We start from the raw sequence: 6,611 nt of genomic DNA on the forward strand, positions 1-6,611 counted from the left end.
CTACATCCGAACAGCAGTGCTTTAAGTTTATCTTGGGAAACGGGAGCGGTTTAGCGGGGATCAGAAAACATCGATGATGCCTGTCACCACAAATTGAAAACATCAGATGAAGCTGGGCATTTACCAGATGACAAGGGCAAAAGTGTCCATAAGGGATTCATTAAAAAAGCAAATCGAGCGCTTCAAATCATGCTACTAATTGCAAACACACACACCCCAACAACACACACCACCACACCACACACACCCCAACACCACACAACCAAAAAACACACACACACTTTCTACATATATATGTATACACCTTTTCTTTACTTTTTCTTTTTTCACTCTCTGAAATGAGGGTACCCTCATTTTCAGACACTTTTTTTTACAGCGAGCTGGACCCGGAGTTCCAGGGCGCTCCCCGAAAAGGTGTCCGAAAGTCTCGAATATAAGTATGAGTCACGAAGATACAGGCGCACAAAACCAAACTTTTTTAATAAAAATTTCTAAACAACCTCATCTTAGGGAAAATCGAAGGAAACACGGGCTAAAAATACGCTAAGCAGGAAAAACGTCAAACTTCCCCTTCAAGAGATTTGTCTTCCTCCTTCCCAAGCGCCTCCGAAAAAAGGCAAGGGGCCGAAAAATAAACCTTGGTCCTGAAGTCTTGCCCTTAAACAAGTTGGGGATGTAACAGAAGTGACCCAGGCCCAGGGATTTCACGGACTTTTTTCTCGAGTCTATGGCCGGAAGGGGGATACCAATTTCCCGGGAAAAAGGGGAAAAGTTACACTGGAGAGCCCCTTGCATGCGATCCCTGGAACAAAAATTTAACAGGTTTCTTTCTCTTGCTGGAAATTGGTAGCATGAAAAGCTTCCAGGATAAAGGGAAATTCCACAGACCTATACAGACTTTCACAAATATACACAAAGGCATGGTATAAAAAAGAAAAAGTTCTTAAAAAAGTTAGTGGAAGTTTGAATACTGTAGGAGAAGTAAAAGAGATGTTTTGAAGGAACATAACGAACCCAAAAGGGGGAATCTGCCTCGGAGATGAAAAAACCTGGCAGTTCATTTCGCAGAGAGCCCCTTTTTTTGGGGAAAAGTGAGGCCGAATTTAGGAAAATGTTTGAAGAACAAAACTTGGAAGGAAAGAATCCTGTTATGAAAATAAAAATAATGCAAAAGTAACACAGACCAGTGAAGACAGAAGCCACAAAGTATATCAGACAGTTGGTAAAACCTGTTTGTGACAAAGAAATATTTGTGAATTGACAGAAAGAGAATCATGTTGGGAGATAAAAATAACATAACAAAATAACACATCACAATTATTTAATATAGTTGAAAGAGGAACTTGTCTAATCAAATTGCGATGAGATAAAATTGATACAATAATAATTTCTTGGCCCGCGCAATTTTACCTGATATCATTCAGATATTGTTAGAATAACAAAGTTTGTTGTTAAGAATCTAAAATTAAAGATATCTACAGTCACTTTAGATTTAGCAAGTACATATTTTCATCATCATTTCGATCCCTGGTGTCTCCCTGTCTGTCTTATTTCACTATTTAACATTTTGAGCTTCAAACTCCATGCTTTTGTCGTCCTGCTTCGCGTGGTTATGTATCACACGGACGGCCAGAGGAACGAATTACACGAAAAGCACAGCAAGACAGATGCTAACAACCATAATGATTCAGACCATTCAAATCTAGGCTGACATGAAAATAGAGGTCGGTACAGCGAGAAAGGTCGGAAGGGTTTTCAGCGAAGGCCGACTGACACAAGCGACAAGGCACAAGGAGGTGTCCTCAGCCCCAGCGTTTTTCGGGCCCACGCACATCATTAACAGCGGGGTAAAATGAATATATAACATTCCAATGACCCCACATTCTCCGCGGCCCCCTTCCCCCAACCCCAAACCTTCGCCCGGGGTCAGTCATCCGGGCCCCGGTTACGTACCTGACTCCCGCGATCGGCCAGCGCTTCGGCCACCCCCAAGTAGAGGTTCTTGTGGCTCTTGGAGGAGATGGGCGCCAGGAAGAGGACGCGGTTTGGCTGCGTCGCATTTCCGCCGCTCCCCGCTGCCGCCAACGCACAGGCCACCACCACGCCTAGTGCAACCGCAATCCGCATCTGAGATAAGACGTAATTGCGTATGTGTTAGCGGCCATCAAGGAGCTTATGGATATTGTGAGGAATCCCCTTCCCTCCCTTGAGTCCCCCACAATCTCTCCCGCAGCCGCAGCTCTGCCTGGGGAAAAAATTCGCAATTCTCTTCTATTTTACCTTTTTACCTGTGTTGTTTGTGTGCGTGTGTGTGTGCGTGCATGCGCGTAGATGTGCTATATTTCCTTTTTACGTGTTCTATTTTTTTTTTTTTTTTTGAATACCCACATTCCTATTATTTTTCCCCCATATTATATTATTATATATATATATATAATAAAATATATATTTTATTATATATATAAATATATATATACTTTTATAAAATTATAATATATTTTATATAATATATATATATAATATATATTATATATATGTATGTATTATATATAATAGTGGTATAGGGAAGAATCGGTCCACCTTATGTACTACATGAATGTAAAAGTGGGCCAGGCCCGGACGTAACATGACCTTGACAAAACCCACAAACCCAAACCGCAACCAATGCCCACAAAAACATAATCATACCCAAAAATCATTAACCTTTTTTCACATATGCATTTTTGTTCGTACTGACGCATCTAAGAAAATAATGAAAAAAATGATAACTACGATGAGTATCCCCCCCAATGCAGGAAACCGGTGACATAGATTAATGACACAGCGTAACTAACCAACCTTATCGGGTGAAAGCAGGATAATGTTGGAAAAAAATGGGAAAACCCCCTTTCTGAGTACATATGTAAAAGTAGGTCATGCCGTGACGTAATCAGTGCCCTTTGGAAACCGTAAACCGCAAACCGCAACCAAATGTCCACACAAATAATCAATCCCCCGGAAATCAAAAACCTACTTTCACATATGCATTTTATTTTCGTACATGACGCATCATAAGAGAAATAATGAAAAAAATGATATACTACGACGGTATCCCCTCCAATGCGGTGACCGGTGACATGATTAATGATCCAAGCGTAACCACACAACCTTATCGAGATTGAAAGCAGGAAAATGTAGGTGGACAGAATCCGTTCACCTTCAACCAGTACATGAATGGGGAAAGTAGGCCGTCCCTGACGTAATCATGCCCTTTTACGAAACAAAAAACCGAAAACCGAAACCCATGTCCACAAAACAAAAATAATCCCCGGAAATCTTAAAACCTATTTTTCACATGTCATTTATGTTTAATGACCATCATAGAGAAATAATGAAAAACTGATGTCTACAACGAGTATCCCCCCAATGCAGGAAAACCCGGTGACATAGTTTAATGATCACACGTAACCACACAACCTTATCGAGAGTGAAAGCGGGATAATGATCAGAGGCAACCACTAGACATAGCTAACGATGGCAAACCCGCGCACCCTTGGGGTTTAAAAATGGGCATCATAACAAAAAGATACCACTGAAAGAAATTAACAAATAATATCCGACCCGAAATCATTACCATAACCAGGATGTACAGACGGGTCCCCTCCAATGCAGGGGAATAGATAAAGATCACCGCATAATCACAAAACCTTGTGGGAGTGAAAGCGTTAATGATCACGAGGTAACCACCAGACCATAGCTAACGTGACTAAAAAGCCACCTTACAGTCCCAAAAAAAGAAAAACAAAAGAAAAACCTACCGAACCAAACTTTCCCCGGGAGGTGCTCGGGGTCACCCCCCCCCCTCCCAGAAATTACCAGTTTAAATTGTCCGAACAGAATTTACCCTTTCAGGAGGGAAAATCCCTTTAAAAAATAAACTTCCCCCCAAAACAAAAATTTTTTACACAGGTTTAATAAAATTTTGCTTTTATGTAAAATTTTAAAAATCGTTTCAAAACAAAAAAAAACACAACAACCCCAAAACACACACACAACACCCACACACCACACACCCCCCCCAAACAAACAAAAACAAACCCCCCAACACACCACCCAAACCCAAAATTTTTTCCCCCGCATAAAAGAGTGACAAAGGGAAAAATTTTCCTGCCCGATTACTTACGCATGCCAATCCTCAGTTTCCGTTGCCCAAGAAGGGGGTCAAAAATAGATATAAAAGGCCAACGGGGAAAAAACTATTTTGATTTCTACCGGACCAACAAAACCCCATAAACCCTGCGAACCCTTTTCCGTCGAAACCCCCAAAAGAAGTAATTGGATAGCTTACCCCCTTTCCCTCTTTGGTGTTTTTTCAGTTCGGGTCATTGGATAATTCTTCTGGGTAATTTCCCTTTTTTTTCCGTACCCCTTTAAAAAACTCGGCACCAGTGGAAAATTTGGGGGGTTTAAACCCTTTTTTTTTGCTTTTTTCTATTTGGGGGTTTTTCCTTATTGAAATCTTTTTTTTTCCCCTTTTTGCAAAAAGGTTTTTATACCAACGCAAAAAAGGGTTTAAAACCAAAAACACAAACCAACCAAAAAAAAAAATCCCCCCCACAAAAACACCCACATAAAATAAAAATTAATTCCTAAAGATTGAAAAATCTTGGGTTTAAAAAAAATTTAAGACTTAAAGGGGTTTTCCAAGGTATAAAACCCGGTAAAACGGGGTTTAAAAAAAAACCCAAAAACCACCACACACCCAAAAAAACCCCCCCAAACAACCCAAAAAAAAAAAAACCCCCCCAACCCAAATATAAAAAAAAAAACAAATTTTTAAAAGGCATGAAAACTTTTTTAACCCAAAGGCCCTTTTCTTTTAAAAACAAACACCGGTCCTAAAAATGTAAAACAAAAAGATAAAAAAACAACTTTTTTTTGTTAAATTAAAAAGGAAAAAACACCATCCCGTTTGAAAAATTGGGATTTTAAAAAAGGTTAATTAATAAACAGGTAAACCTAAAAAAAAAACCGTTTCTTAATTGGGGGCATTATAAAAATTTTCCCCCAAAGCATCTTTTAAAAAAAATTTTTATAAAAAGGTTTTTTTTTTTTTTTTTTTTTTTTATTTTAAAAAATTGTTAAAAAAAAATAAAAAAAAAGTTTTTTTGTTTTGGGTTTTTTAAAATATTATGTTTAAAAAATTTCGGGTTTTTCAACAGGGTTTTTTTTTAAATTTTTAAAAACCCTTATTCTTTTGGAAAAATTAAATTTTTTCCCCAAGCACTCCCCGGAAAAAAAAGGGGTTTCCCCCCCTTTTTTCCCATTTCCGCCTACCTTTAAATTTTACCCAAAAAACCCCCCAATGCCCCCCCTAAAGTTAGTTTTGCTAATAACCTTAAGGGAAAAATGCATTTTCCCAATTCCCCCCGTACTCCCGTTTAAAACTCAAAGAAAACTGTAAAAATTTTGTTTCCCCAGTTTTAATTTTTTTCCCCAAAGGCATTTCCTTTTTTAATAAAAAGAAGGGAAAAACATAGGGGCCCCCCCGTTTTAATAGTATTATTTTTATGAAGGGGATGTTTTAATTTTTCTAAAGGCATTAAACCCCCACTTATGGAAAAATATGAAAAGAACCCCGTTTTATAATTTATTTTATTTTTTCCCAATTCAAAGGGGAGAATATTTTACTTTGACGATAAACTCACCACCTTTTGATTTCTTTTTTTTAAAAAATAAAAACAAATTTTTTTAATCCAAAGATTTTTTTTCCCTTTTTTTAAACTTAACAAAAAAAAAAAATTTTTTTATTAACTGAAAAAAACTTCACTGATTTTTTTTTTTCAATATTTTTATCAAACAACCAAAGAAAAAAAAAATAAAATTTAACCCTTTTATAAATTTTTTATATGTTGGTTTTTTTGGTCAAAACTTTTAAGGGCCCCCCCCTTTTTTTAAATTTTTTTTCTTTAAAAAAAAAAAAACACCCCCGTTAAAAAAAAAGGTTTCACGAATTTTTCCCCTTTTAAAAAAAACTTTTTTTTCTTTTTTAAAAAAAAAAAAATTTTTTTAAGTTAAAAAAAGGGAAAAAAAAATAACCCCCCCTTTTGTTTTAATTGTACTGTTTACAAAGCAAAAAAAAATTCCCCAAAGCGGGATTTTTTAAAAGGGAAGTTTTACCCCGTTAAAAAAAAAATAATATTTTAAAGACAAAAAAAGGGGATGGTTTTAAAAAAATCGATTTTTTTAATATGGTTTTTTTTTTTTTTTTTTTTTTTAAAAAAACCTTTTTTAAAACTTTTATATTTTTATCAAAAATTTTTTAAAATTAAAAAAAAAAGGTGGGGTTTTTGTTGGGGTTTTTACTTAAATCTTTTTTTGGGAAAGGAAATGAAAAGTTTTTGGGGGGGGAATTTTGGGAAAAAGGGTTTTTTAAAAAAAAAAGGGGGGAAAAAAAGGAGAAGAAATTTTTTTTTTAAATAATAAAAAAGCTTCTTTAAAAAAAATTTCGCAAAACCCCAAATTTAAAGGGGGGGAAAAAAAAAATTTTTTCAAAAACTTAGGAAACAAAATTTTTTTTTTTTTTTCTCTTATCCCACTTTTTTTTTTTTTTTTTTTTTAAAAACAAAGGG

At 36.1% G+C, this 6,611-nt stretch overlaps 1 long non-coding RNA gene across 1 annotated transcript in view; it reads right to left on the reverse strand.

The window, feature by feature from the left end:
* Positions 1–2,049: 2,049 nt before the first annotated feature.
* The window catches only part of LOC119583121, an 11,107-nt gene continuing 6,545 nt past the window's right edge, over positions 2,050–6,611 (reverse strand). Inside the window, exon 2 of the long non-coding RNA XR_005229689.1 lies at positions 2,050–2,127. This is a non-coding gene — a long non-coding RNA (uncharacterized LOC119583121). The remainder of the gene's footprint in view (positions 2,128–6,611) is intronic.

This window comes from Penaeus monodon, chromosome 16 (assembly GCF_015228065.2).
Source record: "Penaeus monodon isolate SGIC_2016 chromosome 16, NSTDA_Pmon_1, whole genome shotgun sequence".
Taxonomy (NCBI): domain Eukaryota; kingdom Metazoa; phylum Arthropoda; class Malacostraca; order Decapoda; family Penaeidae; genus Penaeus; species Penaeus monodon.